This window comes from Lissotriton vulgaris, chromosome 5 (assembly GCF_964263255.1).
Source record: "Lissotriton vulgaris chromosome 5, aLisVul1.2, whole genome shotgun sequence".
Taxonomy (NCBI): Eukaryota; Metazoa; Chordata; class Amphibia; order Caudata; family Salamandridae; genus Lissotriton; species Lissotriton vulgaris.
Window position 1 is genome coordinate 1,551,481,026 of NC_141693.1, and position 18,464 is coordinate 1,551,499,489.

The following is an 18,464-nucleotide window of genomic DNA, read 5'->3' on the forward strand; positions in this document are numbered from 1 at the left end:
CATTCTTTCCTGATTACACGGCCGAAGTGGCGAGGAGGAGGCGAACCTTTTTTGAGGTCAAAAAAGAACTCAGAGCCAGAGAAATCCCGTACTCGATGCTCTTCCCGGCCAAGCTTCGGGTCGTGGCGGACAACAAGACTTGGTTTTTTGAATCCCCGGAGGTGGCGCAGGATTGGCTGGAGGGTTGGAGAGCGGCGGGCCCTCGTCGCTCAAATAGACAGAACAAACACCGTACAGCTGGCTCCCGACAGGGCTCACAAGCCAACGACGAAGATGCAGAGATACATTCCCCTTTATCCGACCATCAGGAGGACAATGCAGACGGGGATCAATAAGTCGCAGCCACGGTCCGACTGAACGGAAGATGATGTGAACAGGCAACGCCGCCTTGGACACTGGGCGGAAAGGCCTCCGCAGCTGAAGAAGGGGGCCGCTGACCACGGAGAAACCTTCACCCCAGCGAGCAAGTACTATGTTACGGGGCGGGATCAGGCACTCTGCTGAGTTGGGGGGGCGGGCAGTTCTGAGTCCGTTGAGCAGGGGGGCAGGGAGGGGGGGAGTTGGGGGTAGAAGGGGGTTTTGGTTTTTAGTTTCTACGCAGGGGCAGGATAGCTACAATGGGGCACACGAATATAGGATGGTATTGTCACACTGCAACACACAGGGTCACTGCACAGACCTCCTGGTCGTCCACGAGCGTAAACTTACAGGCCGTACACCCACACGGGATGGGGGAGGACACTAATGTAGGGCAGACGTCCCCGCTACACCTCATGTCCTGGAACGTGAGGGGCCTAGGCGACAAGATTAAACGTGGGCTGGTCCTGCAAAATATAAAGAGACTGCACCCCGCCCTGGTCCTACTACAAGAGACGCACCTCACCGGCACAGCTACGAAGGCCCTAGACAGAAAAGGCTATAGCATGATAGTTCACTCTGGATTCACAAAGGGGTCCCGAGGCTCCGGGATATTAATCCATCGCTCATCCAGGTTCATAGTCCAATCAACGGCAACAGACACACAGGGGCGCTTTGCAGCGATACACGGCCAGTGGGAGGGGAAGCCACTGAATGTGGTCTCAGTTTACATCCCACCAGCGCTACACACCATAGCTTTCCCGGAACTAGGGAAATTCTTGTTAGATCTTCCTGAAGGGGATCTCGTTGTGGGGGGGGATTTCAATGGGGTGGCACAGGACTCCCTAGACCGCCACCCGACGCGCACGCGAACACCAGGGCCCTCCAAATTGCACGACTTCATGGAAGCGCAGGGCTTAGTGGATGTGTGGAGGCGACTACACCCAGATGATCGGCAATATACATACCATTCAGCAGTTCACGACAGCCTGTCGCGGATAGACTATTTCCTGACGTTGGGGGGAGGTCTCCTCGCTTTCACTGATTCCCAAATTAGGCCAAGAGGGATCTCTGACCACTCCCCGCTTACACTGACTGTCCAGTCAGGAAAAAACCCGCAGACGACTTTACCCTATTTACCCGGGTTACCTTAGAGAACCGGGCGTAACCAGGGCCCTGAGGAAAAGCACACGGTCCTACCTTGCAGAGAACGTGGGGTCGGTGGAGTCGCCTACTGTTCTGTGGGAGGCCTACAAGACAGTCCTCCGCGGACAGGCGATCTCGGTGATCGCACAGCACAGACGCACACAACGTCAGGAGCTAACGGACCTAGAGGAACAACTAGATAAGGCAACACGAGAACACGAGGGGAACCCGACTGGAGACACCCAGCACACACTCCGACTGGCCCAGCAGAGTCACACCGACTTTCTGCGCCGCAGTGTGCGAGACAATATGTCCGCAACGGCGAGCAGGGTGTACGACATAGGCGATAAGGCTGGGAAGCTCCTGGCATGGTTGGAAAGGGCGCGGGGAGGCCAGCGGGCGATATTGCAACTGAGGGACTCTAAGGGTGAGGTACAAACCAGTCCGGCACGCATAGTGGAACTCCTAGCAGACCATTTCCACTCCGTATACTCCCCTGACTATGAGGTCACACGGGAAATGGCAGAAAGCTCCCTTGTGGGAGTGCCGACCCGCACTCTCTCCCCAGACCAACGGGACGAGCTTGACTCCGACCTGACAGAGGAAGAACTACAGACAGCCATAGCAGCAATACACCCCGGGAAAGCACTGGGCCCCAATGGTGTGCCAATAGAATGGTACAAACTCATGTCCGAGACACTGTCCGCACCATTGCTCGATATGTTTCAGGAGTGCCGGGAACGGGGACGACTGCCCCCTGATCAACGCACGGCCACAATAGTCGCAATACCTAAGCCCGGCAAACCCCCTGAGGAGTGCGAATCATATCGCCCGATCTCCCTCCTTAACGCCGAGAGTAAAATCCTGGCGAAACTGTTGGCCACCAGGCTACTGCCCCATCTGGCGCACCTTATACACCCGGACCAATCGGGCTTTATGCCACACCGAAGTACGGCGCTGAACTTGCGACGGCTGCATGGGGTATTGGCCCGAGCCCCGCAGTTGGAGGAAGCGGCAGCGGTACTGTCGCTAGATGCCAAAATGGCATTTGATATGGTGGAGTGGCGCTATCTCTTTGCAGTCCTGGAACATATTGGTATCGGCCCAACGTTCATAGCGTGGGTCAGACTGCTATACACCGAACCCATGGCAAGAGTAACCGCGAACGGACACATATCGAGGGAGTTTCCGCTGGCAAGGGGCACGAGACAGGGGTGCCCTCTCTCGCCACTACTGTTCGCCTTAGTGCTAGAACCCTTGGCCACGATCCTCAGAACCACCCAGCTGCTGAAAGGTATACAATGGGAAGGTGGAGGCGAAGATAGGGTTTCCCTATATGCCGACGACATGCTCGTCTACCTCATGGACCTCACGAACAGTATCCCGGTCTTACTGGCAATATGTGAAAGCCACGGTACGGCCTCGGGCTATAAACTCAATTGGTCCAAATCCGTGATCTTTATGATACAGGGCGACCTTCCAGTCTTGCCTGCAGATTGCCAATTACTCGTAGAACACGTCACCTTTAAATACCTAGGGATACGGATTACAAGGGAGCACTCGACCTTCATTGACCTGAATCTTAAGCCCCAGCTGGACAGATTGAAGGCTGACGTGCGCCTTTGGAAAAATCTCCCCTTAACACTGCTAGGTAGAGCGGCACTCTTTAAGATGCTGGCGCTCCCTCGCTTCCTTTATGTTCTGGAAAACACGCCGGCAGTGGTTCCCGTGTCGTTCTTCCGCCACGTCTCGGCGCAACTGTCCACTCTTTTGTGGGGAGACAAACCGGCCCGGGTCGCACAGTTGAAACTAACCAGAGACTGGTATAGCGGTGGGATAGCCCTCCCCAACCTTGAACTATATTACTGGGCAGCTCACCTTAAGGTGATTAACCAATGGATCCACGCAGCGCAAGACGACCCAGCGTTCAGGGCAGATAGACACCAACTAGGCCTGTCCACCCTGCTAGCCCCACTCTATAACAAAGGGATGGTGAGGAAGTTAGAGGGGCCTACCAAACACACTGTAGCCTTATGGCACAAAGCTCAGAGACGGCTGGGATGGGAGGGAGTGATCACCAGACTCACGCCACTATGGGACGCCAAGGCCCTCGGCAACCTGCGCAGCTCCAAGGGATTCGACCAATGGGACAACATTGGGATCTCCACGGTGGGCGATCTATGGACCAGAGAGGGTGTGCTCTCCTTCACGGCCCTAAGGGAACAATACAGCCTTGCGGAGACCGAAACATACAGGTACATTCAAATCAGGCACGCACTCCTGTCGGTGCTAGAACCTGGTGCGACGCTTCCGGAGTCGGCTCCGTTAGAGGACCGATTGCTTACAGACTACATGGAGGCCGGTGCAACCTCCCTCACTTACCGGAAACTCATGAATAACCTGCCGGACCCCCTGGGGAAGCTAAAGGAGTACTGGGAGGACGAGATAGGGGACCTAGATGAAGCAGACTGGAACGCAGCCCTGGCTTCGCCCAGGGAGGCGGGTATTTCCACTCGATTCAGACTGATCCAGTTCAAAGTGCTACACAGGGTCTACTACACCCGCACAACACTGTATAAAATACATAGAGCAGAACACCCACATTGCCTGAGGAACTGCGGGGAGGAGGGTACGCTATACCACACTTTATGGACATGTCCACCTATACAGGATTACTGGCGGCGTGTCACGCGCACGATCGGTCAGACCCTCCAGAACCCATTTGCACCGGACCCTAGGGTTTGTCTCCTGAATGTGTGGGGACCAACAGATCTTTCACTGCATGCGAAGAGGTGGGTGGTCATAGGTGTGATGTTGGCAAAGCGTGACATCGCGAAAAACTGGGGGGCACAGGAAACACCGACACTGGCGCAATGGTGCAGAAATATGGATGTGATTATGCTGACCGAGCGGGCAGTATATCAGCAGAGACATAATCCTCGCAAATGGAACGGGATTTGGTCACCCTGGAACACATATAGGGGAGACCTCTGTGAGCCCCTGCCCGAGGAGGAGGATGGGGACAGCTCAGAGGATGACGAAGGTCTGGATTGATGGGAGGGAGGGGGGTGTGAAATGTGGAGGCAGTGAATGTTACAGGGCCCTGGGAACTTGCCAGTAGATGAACTTACTGAAATGTATATCTGAACCGAGACCTGATAGTTGCATTTGGGCACTCTGATGTTGATATAAACCAATGCTAGGAATCGTGGAGTTAACCCTGAAAGTAGCAAGTTGAAGTTGGGGGGGGTAAAATATAAAAAAGTTGCTCTAATGATTATGGCAGCTGAATGTTGACGCTGCACCGTAGGTCTAATGTACGTTACTGTATACCATGTGAAGGCACAAACAAAAATAAAATAATAAAAAAAAAAAAAAGTATCCATTAGGAAGTCTTCATCTACAGGGTCAGTGTGCATGTCCACCCCATGGTATGGTGCAGCCTTGTGTACTAGCTGAATAAATCCCATAGTGTGGGGAAGGCCTATAGGGATATATGTCGTCTTGAGGGACATTAGGGACGTCTGGGGTGTTGTAATCATCCCATGGGTCAGGTGAGCCTGGAGGAATAGAGGGATCATCTGCACCACCCCTTGTATCGTCAGAGCTATCATCCCTGTTGTCATCATCTGGTATGACAGAAGATGTAGGGGAGTGCTGTAATAAGGGAGCAGGTGGTGATGGCATAGGTGGAGGAGTAGGGGAGGGGATTCTTAGAGGAGAGTGAGGTTCTGTAATTCTCGAGTCTGACTCCATTTTGTTATGTGCCACCATTTTGTGTTGCCCTCACGTAGGCCTGTGAAGGTAGCCTGGCGAATAAAGTGGCCTGGCCTTCTTAGTTCATGTATACATTAACTAGGTTTCTTTTTGACTCTGAAATGAACTGTAAGAAACTGACCTCTACACCTGAAACTGACCTCGCAAAGCCAATTTCCCTGATCGATCTTTGTCTGAGATTGACAATCAATGTTCAGGAAATCGTTAACTTTTAGTTTCTTTGCACATGCCTTATCTTGTTCAGCATCTGTTACCGTTTCTCTTTTTATGTTTCTTTATTACATGGGTTATTCCTTCAATTATAGGTTTGTCCGGCTTGTGGAGATTGAATTTGGGACATTCCTAATAATTAACTTTTGGGTTGGAATACTGTAAATTGAGTTTTTGTTATTTGACACTTTGTTTGAAAATGTACCTTATTGGCTAGAATTTTGTGCAATGGGTGTACATTTATAATGTGAATATTGGGTATAAAAGGAGACGTCTCGCCTTAGTAAAATGAGCAGTCTCCTGAGAATTTACACCGTGATGTATTTCTAGGATCACTGTTACTAGCTGCAGCTAATAAACTTGGTCTCTGATGCCATCCTGAAGTATTCTGTGTCTCTGTATACCAAGACAGGTGAACTCGAAGATCTTAGGCGTACCCCTGACGCCGCTGGGTTAAACCCCGGTTCTTCAACTGGCGCCCAACGCGGGGAGACTTCAGCTGTACTGGTCCAAGCCCGAAGATTGCGAGGAGCCCCGTGAGGAAATTCCAGAGGACGGCCGCCACTTCATCAACCCCTGCATGTTGACGTGGACCGAAGGTTTTTTCTGCGATGCTTCCCCTTTCCGACGGCTGCGAAGGACTGCTGCCCTGACTGTCGCCCTGTCTTGGACCCTCTTGTGATGATTTGTTAAGCGAGACGTTAGACGGTCTTCTGGTGGCGTGACAGACATTTTGGTTAAGTATAAGTGGGTCGCTCCCACGACTTTGTTTTGTTTCTTGGTTTTGATTCGCCCATTGCAATAGTCGAAGCAGAGGGGTTCGTATATTTGCGAGTGTATCATTTCTTTGATAACCCCTTGAAGTTTGAAGCAAGACTAGTGAGCTAAAAGATGCCTGGTTTTAGAAAATTTAGGAAATGGTTTTGTTGTAGTTGTAATAGGGATTCCTGATTGGGGGACTCGTGTCCGATACCTCCGGTTGGAACTCCAACTTATGAGCTCTATTCAAAGCATGGTGTAGGTCCCATTACCTTTAATGAAGTATGGGTCCGTTATACAAGGAAAGATGGTGTTTTACGATGGCCCCAACATGGTAGTTTTGAATCAGATGTTTTAGATAACCTAGAAGTTGCGCTATTTAAGAAAAAAGCCCGGCCGGCGATGTTTGACTCTTTCCGCCTTTGGCGTAAGGAAGTCAAACAGCGAGAAATTAAGCAAGCTAAGAGAGATAGGAAGGAAAGTAATATATCGGTAATGCAAGCTGCTAGGCAGTTTAAGGAAGATGAAGAAGATCATGCGATTGAAGTGTCAGATAGACAACATTGCATGGCCATTGACAAATGTTACCCAGCTTTGCCACCTCCCCTTTCAAATGTGACTATAGACCCTGAAAAGGATGCTTTGATGTCACATTTACTGAGATCACCACCACCTTATGTGCAGGGTGCTACTGCACCTCCGTTACCTCCAGTTGTTGCACCCCTTGTTGTCGTTCAGCCACCCGTTGCTTCACAGGTGGCTCTTCCTCCCCCGGCGCAACCCCCTCCAGGGCCGCCAGCCTTGCCACCAGCCTTGCCTCAAACTCCTTTGCCTTATACTCCTTTATCTTGGACTTCTCTTATTTCAGTCCCTACGTCTCTGTCACCTCAAAACACTTTGTCTCCTGTCCTCATGTCAACTTCTCCTTCTGCTCGGCAACAAATGACTGAGACTGTCACTAGTCTTTTGTCTCCTTTCTTTGGGTCACTGAATATGACCCCTGTTTCTGAACGTAAGCAGAGACGTAGACAGCTCCCTGGTCCCGAAGAGCGGGCAGTGTTAGATCTCCTTGCTCGTAGATGGGTTTCGAATACCTCCAAGTACAGTCCACAAGTGGTTATGGATATCTTCCTACAGTGGGAGGCACCAAAACAAAGGTATGTTTTTGATGTCATGTGTTTTTTAAAGGAATTAGAGATGCACTATCTTCTGTTAAGCTTAATGCTAACTAGTTTTATCTGAATTCAGAAAATTTTATTTTTAAAACATATTTGAGTTATTCGGCGTGCTGCACGGGTGACACGTTTGTCCTTGCCGTGTCAAAACATGAACCTCCCTACCTCGAGACCTTAGGTCTCGACCCCTGCGCACATTTGCCAATGGGATATACCCAACTGTAATAAACACTCTATTAAATCATACAATTTGTTTTTACTGCGTAGTTGAACATTTATTTTGACACCATAAATATTCACTTCTTGTACTTTATGTTAAATCATGAAGCTTATATTACATACAGTACATATCATGCAATCATTAATTCGTTACAATTTAAATTCTGACAATGTTCTTCTGCGTTCATTTCAAGATGCTCTATGCATTTCGGGTCTCACAGGACCCTTCATCAGGAGCAAGTGCCATCTACAAAAACAATAATGCACAGCAATGAGCTTTATATAGCAACTGGGGTCGACAATGTAGCAATTGAAAAAACAGAGCAACATGCTTACTAGTGATGTGTGCGACTCAATGCAAAAGTGTGTGGAACCCAAACCATCACCTCCGTGTTTTTACTAAAACCACAACATAATGCCAGCTTACTTGATACTTTCTAAGCAAAGCACGTAGTACCTGAAAAATTGAAAAAAACATCTATGAAAGAAACACAGTCTGTTAAAAAAAATAATTCCTAAAAGCGTGTGACAACTCTGCCTTCTGGACTTACCAAAAGGCTTCAAGGAAATCAAATCCTGATGGCTGACAATCCGTAGTTAACAACTCGATCAAAACGACCGCGTTTCAAATCCCTACAACAACAGAAATGGGCAAAATATCTAATTAGACACCCTTCCACAGCGCCGTTGTCAAACTCTCTTACAAAATCACTCGCTGTCTAGATCTCTTGAGATCTTACCGATTCTCTTGGGAGCCAAGCTCTCAACTCCGCTAGACCGTTCTTCCAAGTGCAAGCAACTCCGCGAACTCCGCATCCGCGAGAACGCTGTTACAGACAAGTAGAATTGTGAACACTAACAATGGACTACCTTTCTGAGTGAAAATGTTTTTAAAAAAACAAGTGATGTGAATAATATTCGACGCAGTGGCTCAGAAGCCGAGGCATGGACCTCTAAATAAAAAAACAACCTATTGGCTCAACAAAACTAGTGATGTGAAAAATGTGAAAATGCAAGCATGTTTAAGCAAAACATAACATAATGCTCAATATAACATCCTAGACATATCTACAATATATATACATGTGTACAGATCAACAGTAGGGAGGTTCATGTTTTGAAACGGCAAGGACAAACGTGTCACCCGTGCAGCACGCCGAATAACTCAAATATGTTTTAAAAATAAAATTTTCTGAATTCAGATAAAACTAGTTAGCATTAAGCTTAACAGAAGGTAGTGCATCTCTAATTCCTTTAAAAAGTTTCAGTTTTTGTCTACATACACGAGATAGCACCCAATCATGGCAATCATAGCTAATACTTTAGCATACACAGTGGAACAGGCTTCGGATATCTATTCACTCATCAGTGAAGTAAAAACATCCAATGTACAAGGTAGCACGGTAATGCAGCAGCTAAAACAACTGGAGTTCCTGGTTAAAAGAGAATTGCGTCAAAAACTACATGCGAGTACTTTGATTCAGTACCACAGAGCAAAGAGAATCCCACGTGGCCTAAGGATGGCGATTAAACCCATGATATACAGATTTCATCTCAACAAAGACTTTATGGAAAAATGGTATTCTATTTTAAACAAGTGCTCTTTAGATCCGATTTTACTTCTGGTGGAGGAATTGGCTAGAGTAATAGAAGAACTATCAGCTGAAATTAATGAGATAAAACAAAACCTCTCGGAAAGAATGGAACGTACAGATTTTGACAAGGAACTAGAAGAATTACAAATTCGCCTAGAAAAACATGCAAAAGAAGTACAAGAAGGGAAACTTCGAAAATACAAAAGGGACACCTTGGATTATAAATTAAATGAGGTGTACACCTGGGCCGAGGTTTACGCCCAAAGACGGTCTTATCAAAGGATGAAGCCACCAACTAATACCACCACATCAGAAGAAAGTAGCGTTTCTGATTCTGAGGTCATAGACAGCAGACCCCCAGCGAAGACTCAAATGAGTGACAAAATCGGCACAAAAGATCCTTTATCAAAATGTGGAGAAGGAACATCTAAATCAAAGGATTTTTTACCCCAGGCAACAGATGCAAGCCAAACACCCAGTTCATCAAAAGGTCAAGAAAAACAAGAAGAAGCATCCGTAAAAGGTCGGCTGAGAAGCCAAAGACAAACTTAGTTGTTAACATCTCTAAGAAACCAATCACAAGCCAACAAATTAATATTCTCAACAAAGGCCTAAGCTTTGTACCAACATATGACACCAACATTTTGGAGATAGAGGTAGCTTTCTACAAATTAATGAGGATTCTTCGTCTGAAACATTTTTTCAACAATGTATTCACAGAACAAACCCAAAAACCAGAATCTGAATTTATGGAATTTAAGCCCAAATCCAAATTCCAAGCTCCAGTATCACACAAGGTACTGGATGCATTTGAGAAGACTGTTTTACATGATTTGCACCAACTAAATTTACATAAAACAAAGAAAAAGAACGTGTCATTTCATGGCAGACGGACACTATTGAATCTTCAAAAAAATGACCAATTGGTAATACAAAAGGCGAACAAAGGAGGAGCCATTGTTGTTATGCAGGCGACTTTTTACAAGGATAAGGTGAACGAACATGTGCTGGATACTTCAACATATTTGCGTTTAGAGGATGATCCCATCAATGACCTTAAAGTCACCCTGAATATGATCTTAGAAAAAGCTTTTGATGCAGGAGTTATTTCAGCTTCCACACGCCAGTTCTTAACCATAGATCTACCAAGGCAACCCAAACTATACATGCTTCCCAAGATCCATGAAGACCTGCAGAATCCTCCCATGAGGCCAATCGTCACTGGATGTGGAACCATTTTTGAACCCTTAGGCCAATACATAGACACTTTTCTTCAGCCATTTGTACAAAAATGGCGCTCATACGTTAAAGATACGACTGATTTTTTGAATAAAATTGAAGAAATCACCTATACTGAGAATTTGTTGTTATGCACTGTGGACGTCAAGTCACTTTACACCTCCATTCCCGATTTAGCGGGAATAGAGGCAGTAGAATGGGCATTACTCCAACAAACTGACATCAAAGCAGATAAAATTTTTATATTGGAAATCTTGCATTTTTGCCTGTTCCATAGTTATTTTTTGTGGAACGATCAATTTTTCCTGCAACAGAAAGGAACTTCAATGGGCTTTTCTGGGGCACCGGCGTACGCCAATACCTACATGGCTAAATTTGAGTCTGACAATATTTTCAATGATCAAGAATGGCAAATTTCTACCAAACTGTTTTGCAGGTTCATAGACGACATTTTCATTATTTGGACAGGAGACAGACAAAACCTTGAGAGAAAACTTCTACAATTGAATACATATGATGAAAACATACAATTCACTTATGACATAAGTGATCGTCAAATATCTTTTTTGGATGTCCTGCTTAAAATTGAAGACAAAAAATTAATCACAACTCTCTTCAGAAAGGATACAGATGTTAACAATGAACAAAAGCTGTGGAATCAGCACCCATCTACAAAGTACAATTACAAATAATGTCCTTTAGAACAGTGGTAAGCATCCGTATCAAATGAACAGGTCCGAGCTTGGCAATCGTATATTTTCAATCCTTTATTTTGATTTCACAGTAGAAAAATGATCCAATTCACAATGGATTTTCTTTTTTTCTTTTTTTCTAGCCAACGCATTTCGTCTCTACAAATGAGACTTCTTCAGGGCTCAAACATCCGTCTTATGGTATGCAGTATGAGCTGGCGAGTTCTTAATATGCTTGAAAAACTTGTGAGAGATCGGTCATGTCCTACGAGTATTTAGAAAGGACTTGGGGACGGCATGGTGACCCGCTGAAGCGAAAAGCACGGATTCAAAGTAGCGAATGAAAGGAACTTATAGGGTTGTGTTCCTAGGTTTCTCAAGCACCATCATACTACTCAAGTGTCATTGACTACGACAGGTGCAGGCATCTTGCTCCAACCCTTCTTTTGTTAGATGTTAACAATGCTTTAAAATATGAAAGTTTTCATCCTCCAAGTTTAAAGAAGAACCTTCCTTTCTCACAATTTATGAGATTGAAGCGCATATGCTCTGACAAAAGTGATCTGGAAGTCCAATTGACTGTTCAAGCAAAAAAGTATGAACAAAGAGGTTATCCGCCTAATATTATAGAACAAGCAAACAAACGCATTCATGCTATGGAACGCAAAAATTTGTTAATTCAGAAATCGAAGGACAAAAAAGAAAGGCATCTATTTGTCTCCAAATTCAATACCAGCACCCAAAAAATCAAGAATATCATCAACCGACATTGGGTTCTGTTGGAAAAGGAAACAGATTTTCAAGGTTTATATGATGTTAAACCACTTTTTGCATTCACAAGGTCCAAAAACCTTAAAGAGATTTTGAAATTCTCAACCCACAAAAAAGACACATCAGTGAACAGAGGAATGAAAAAATGCACAAACTGTGTGCACTGCAGTAACGTTATCATTGGCAACACCATACATCATCCCCTGTCAGGAAAAGAGATTAAATTACACCACAATTCAGATTGCAATTCTATGAACCTGATATACTACATAAAATGTCCCTGCGGGAAAGTCTACGTAGGCAAGACAGAAAGAAAAATTAAAGTGCGAATTTCTGAACATAAGAGTACAATAAGGAATAAAAATATGAAAAGCAATCTAGCATCCCATTGGACTAACGAGAGGCACAGTATATCTCAATTAAAATTCTCAGTGCTAGAACAGGTAGTTCTCCGTGAAGGAGTGGATCGCACCAGATCCCTCCTCCAGCGAGAAATATTTTGGATAAAAAAGCTGGGTACCCAAGAACCGAAAGGATTAAATGAAAGGATAGATCTATCTTGTTTTCTGTAACTTTGCTCATTATTGTGGTCAACTGTTGATCTGTACACATGTATATATATTGTAGATATGTCTAGGATGTTATATTGAGCATTATGTTTTGCTTAAACATGCTTGCATTTTCACATTTTTCACATCACTAGTTTTGTTGAGCCAATAGGTTGGTTTTTTATTTAGAGGTCCATGCCTCGGCTTCTGAGTCACTGCGTCAAATATTATTCACATCACTTGGTTTTTTAAAAACATTTTCACTTTTGCCGAGTATTCTATGAACGTTTAGGTTTGGTAGTATCCCCAGTATGTATTTTATTCAGTTTTGAACTACATATATCTCACAGATCTCCGCAGTAGAGTAGTTTTCACCCTTTAACTATGGCGGCCGCTTTTCACTCAGAAAGGTAGTCCATTGTTAGTGTTCACAATTCTACTTGTCTGTAACAGCGTTCTCGCGGATGCGGAGTTTGCGGAGTTGCTTGCACTTGGAAGAAATGTCTAGCGGAGTTGAGAGCTTGGCTCCCAAGAGAATCGGTAAGATCTCAAGAGATCTAGACAGCGAGTGATTTTGTAAGAGAGTTTGACAACGGCGCTGTGGAAGGGTGTCTAATTAGATATTTTGCCCATTTCTGTTGTTGTAGGGATTTGAAACGCGGTCATTTTGATCGAGTCGTTAACTACGGATTGTCAGCCATCAGGATTTAATTTCCTTGAAGCCTTTTGGTAAGTCCAGAAGGCAGAGTTGTCACACGCTTTTAGGAATTATTTTTTTTAACAGACTGTGTTTCTTTCATAGATGTTTTTTTCAATTTTTCAAGTACTACGTGCGTTGCTTAGAAAGTATCAAGTAAGCTGGCATTATGTTGTGGTTTTAGTAAAAACACGGAGGTGATGGTTTGGGTTCCACACACTTTTGCATTGAGTCGCACACATATCACTAGTAAGCATGTTGCTCTGTTTTTTCAATTGCTACATTGTTGACCCCAGTTGCTATATAAAGCTCATTGCTGTGCATTATTGTTTTTGTAGATGGCACTTGCTCCTGATGAAGGGTCCTGTGAGACCCGAAATGCATAGAGCATCTTGAAATGAACACAGAAGAACATTGTCAGAATTTAAATTGTAACAAATTAATGATTGCATGATAAGTACTGTATGTAATATAAGCTTCATGATTTAACATAAAGTACAAGAAGTGAATATTTATGGTGTCAAAATAAATGTTCAACTACGCAGTAAAAACAAATTGTATGATTTAATAGAGATTGTTTATTACAGTTGGGTATATCCCATTGGCAAATGTGCGCAGGGGTCGAGACCTAAGGTCTCGAGGTAGGGAGGTTTGATGTAATGTGTACCTTCCTTCATCAGGAGTGGGAAGATAATGAGTTGGGTTCTATTCCACTGGAATTGCTTAATGTTCAGTCTGAATTTGCTAAAGGGACGATAGTGGATTCCGATGTTGAGGAAGCGGCAGAGACACTTACTTTTAGGTCTAGACTTCCACCTCAGTCATTGTTCGAACCTGACCCTTCTATTAGGAGAAAAGTGAAACAGTATCCTATGAGAGAGGTTCCCCCTGTATGGAGAGAGGCAGTTGTGGCTGATGCAGCTGCACCGGCTCATTTTCAGAGATTGTGGGTGCATGTCCCTTGGAAGAGAGCTGAGGTCCTGGCTCTTAAGCAGACCTTGCCTGACCCCCGTAAAAATCCTGCTGGTTATTATAAGGAGTTGTCTCAGAGAGTTGATGCGTGTGTTATGAATTTAGCTGACATCGATATGTTGATGGGTAATGTAGTTCCTTAACCCTTGTGGGCGAAGATCCGTCACGAGGATCATGCGCCAGAGTTAGGAGATACATGGGTTAATATTACTGCTGCAGATGGTCGGCAGGTAGGAGGTGCCAAACCTGAACCCTTAGTTGTAGAACTACCTGGTAGGATTATTAATTTAATGAAAACTAAGATGCCTCCTCTGCGGGTGAATTGGGACAAATTAGCGGGATGCAAACAAAAGAAAGACGAGAGTGTGTCCGATTTCTTCACTAGGTTTGAGGAAACATTCATTGATCATAGTGGTCAGGACATGAGTACAGAAGGTGGTCAGAGGTTGTTTGTAGATAAGTTTGTTTTTAATTTACTTCCTGAACTTTCTAATAAGTTAAAGGACTCTGAGAGTTCATGGGCTGTTTCTTCTTCGGCCCAGATATTGGCTACTGCACAATACTATGAGAATAGAGATAAAGATGAGAAGGATAAAGTAGAGAAGCAGACTAGAGAATTTAAAACGAAAATTCTTCTGCAGCAGGCTTATCCCCCTCGCCCTAATCAGCGTCAGTTTCAGCAACCTTCCCAGTTTCAGCAACCTCCACAGTTTCAGAAACTATTGCAGAAGCCTGAGTCTTTTGCTTCGCGTATCCCACTAGGCCCTAATCAGTGTGCTTATTGTAAAGAAGGTAAATTCAAGAATAGTTGCCCGATCTTGCTACAGCGTGCAAATGGTATGTCTGGTCTGAGAGGTCGTGGTGGTTTCCAACAAGTACCTAGGGGTAGGGGACGTGGTACGTTTCCCCAGAATGAACGTTCCTTTTCCCCTCAGAATTCTATGAATTATTTTGACCAACAGAATGTTCCGACAGTCCAGTCCGCTCAGTACTACACTGATGATTATTATGTTGGAAGTGAGAGTGCTGGTTTTAATGATAGTTAGGACAGTCATGGACAAAGGGAGGGAGTAGTGTCAGTTCCAGTAGACCAGAGTGGACCCTATGTTGAAGTGATTACATCAGGTGTGGCAGAACCTTTTCTTTTGGATACTGGTGCAGCAAAGAGTTCTATCATGCACTCTAAACTCCCCGGAGCACCTTTGTCTGGCTTGACCAATGTTTCAGTAGGATTTTCTGGCACCCCAGTTCGTAACCCGGTTTCTTGTCCTTTACCCCTTTCTATTGGTCCCTGTGAATTGGAGGCTCCCCTTATTCTAACCACTGGCTGTGGCGAGAATCTGTTGGGTTTGGACTTGTTGAAAAGATTGCATGCGACATTACATTGTTCTCCTTCGGGAGTACATCTTACGGTGGGTAAGAAAGTGATTTCCCCGGTGTATCCGTCTAAAGATCGCCTTCCACTGGAACTGCGTTCTCTCCCTGATACACTTTGGGCTACAGGTCCCAATGATGTTGGTCTCTTGCAGATTCCACCCTAAGTTGTTACCCTTAAGTCGAATGCAAAATTACCTCGCATTCCTCAGTACAAAATTTCCAGTGATGGCTCTTTTAGCGATTATCTATGATTTGGTTGAGAAAGGTGTGCTTGAAGAAACGAGAGGTAATGTGTGTAACAGTCCTGTTCTGCCTGTCCTTGAGCGTACTGACTCTTCTCAGCCACCTGTGTATCGGTTTGTGATCGACCTTCGAGAGGTCAATAAGATCGTTGTGCCACAGTTTCCTGTTGTCCCAGACATTACTGTTTTATTGACTATGACCCCTGCCTCAGCTGCTTGGTTTTCTGTTATTGATCTGAAGAACACGTTCTTCAGTATTCTGATTGCTGAGGAAAGTAGGGATATTTTTGGCTTCTCTTTAGGAGGCCGCAGTTTCCGGTTTAAGCGCGCTCCTCAAGTTTATTGTGAGAGTCCCTCCATTTATAGTCAGGCTTTGAAAACTCAGCTTGATACTCTTGAATTGCCTTCTGGTGCTACTCTTATCCAGTATGTTGATGATCTGTTGGTTGCTGCTGATGACGAAGAGATTTGTAAAGAAGTTACTCTTTCTTTATTGCGACACCTGTCTGACCTTCATCATAAAGTGTCACCTTCGAAGTTTTAGTATTGCCACCAAGAAGTGACCTACTTAGGTCATCTTTTGTCGAAGGAGGGAAGGCGATTGACCCCAGAGCGTATTCAAGCGATTGCCCAAATGACTGTGCCATGCACACAGAGAGGTGCGTGCCTTCTTAGGTATCACCTCGTATTGTAGACAGTGGATTTCGAATTTTTCTTTGCTAGCGAAACCTTTGTTGGCACTTACTCTTAAGGACACACCACACCCTCTTCCTTGGTCTTACGAATGTCAGAAGAGTTTTTCTGAATTAAGATGATGCATTGTGTTCTGCTCCGGTGTTGGGTACCCCCGACTACAGTAAACCTTTTACACTTTGTGTACACGAGAGAGAAGGTTGTGCATTGCCAGTGTTGACCCAACAATTTGGAGACAAGCAGCGCCCATGTGCGTATTTTTCAGCTACTTTAGATCCGGTAGCTAGGGCGTTGCCTAGTTGTCTAAGAGCTACAGCGGCAGCGGATGTTTCTATCCGACAGTCTGCTGGTTTGGTATTGGATAATACATTGATTGCGATGGTCCTACATGCAGTGGATACCCTATTGAATAGAACCAAGACTCAACATCTTACCAGTGCGCGTTTGTCAGGTTATGAGTTGGCGCTTTTTGCTAGTCATGTGCACATCAAGCGGTGCAACACATTGAATCCAGCTACATTGTTGCCGATTTTTGTAGAGACAGACGCTCAGGAACAGCATGGCTGTTTTCTCCGGACAGAGGAGGAAACGAAGGGTAGAGTTGATCTGAAAGATACTCCTCTTTCGAATCCTGATGGTACCCTATGGGTAGATGGTTCGTGCTTTAAGCTTCCGAATGGAGAGACGACTGCCGCATATGTTGTCACAACTTTGCACAAGATTGTTGAAACAGCACATATTGCACAGAATTCAGCGCAAGCAGCGGAGTTGATAGCATTGACAAGAGCGTGTGTGTTGTCAAAAGGAAAGAGAGTGAATGTTTATACTGATTGCCAATACGCATTTGGCGTGGCTCACAGTTTTGGTCGCTTGTGGAAAGAGAGTGGATTTTTTACTTCCCATGGTACGAAAATTCAGCATGGACAATTAGTGAGAACTTCTTGAATCACTTACTTTGCCGACCCAAATTGCGATAGTGAAGTGTAGTGCTCATAAGAAGGTTACGGATTATGTGGGTCGAGGGAATGAGTTTGCAGATGAAGTAGCGAGAGAAACGGCGAAAGATGTGACGAGTCGGATGTATGTTGCAGGTCCTGCCAGATGGGTTGCGGAACGAGGAATGTGTGAAGATACAACAGAAAGTGTGAAGATGATTCAGGCAGAAGCTACTGAGAAAGAATTGAGTATGTGGGGAGAGAGAGAGTACGGGAATGTTGGATTCAACAGGCTGTTGAGTTGAGTTGAGAGCACCAGCGATGGTTGTTGCCGGATGCATATGCGCTTCCAGTGGTTACTATGGCTCATGGGTTGGCTCACATTAGTTCAAAAGGGATATGTAAGTTGTTGGCTCCGGTATGGCAGAATGGTGGAATTCCAGAGTGTGCTGAGAATTTGGTTAAACACTGCATGATTTGCTTGATGCATAATCCTGGAAAGGGAACCCCAACTCCAGCGGGTCATTTTGCTCCTCCAACAGATCCGTTTGAGGTGCTGCAGATAGACTATAAGTGGCAACAATAAGGGTTCTGGCTAAAGCAGTAAGGGTGCGCCAATATAACAATCAACAAAGAGATGCCAGTACTGTACTTGAATTCAATATTTTGATAAATTGAGTAACAATCCTCAATTCAAAAAGACCAATGAATCAGTCTACAATCTTATGAGTATTTCTTTTTATTTTGAATTTCTTTTATATATATTTTTTTCGGTTTGAGAAAATGCTTTTAAACTAACAATTTTTTCACAAAAGAGATAGACTTGTAAGGTGTATACAAAATAAGCATGGGCGAATTTTGCGAATCTCGCGTTCGCGAATTTTGCGGATTTGCGAACTCGCAATCCGCAAAATCCGCGAATTCCCGCGATTTTTTTTTTTTTGTGTTCGTCCGTGTTTGCCAGTTCGCGAGGGTTTTTACAATTTCGCAATTTGCGAACTTACCTGTCGGGTCGCAAGTTTTGCGAACTTGTTGTTTCTACGTGTCCAGCCTGTTTGGG

The 18,464-nt window shown here is 44.9% G+C and overlaps 1 protein-coding gene across 1 annotated transcript in view; it reads right to left on the minus strand.

The window, feature by feature from the left end:
- The window catches only part of LOC147715132 (NEDD4-binding protein 1-like), a 411,610-nt gene that overhangs the window by 180,050 nt on the left and 213,096 nt on the right, over positions 1 to 18,464 (minus strand). The window lies entirely within an intron of this gene.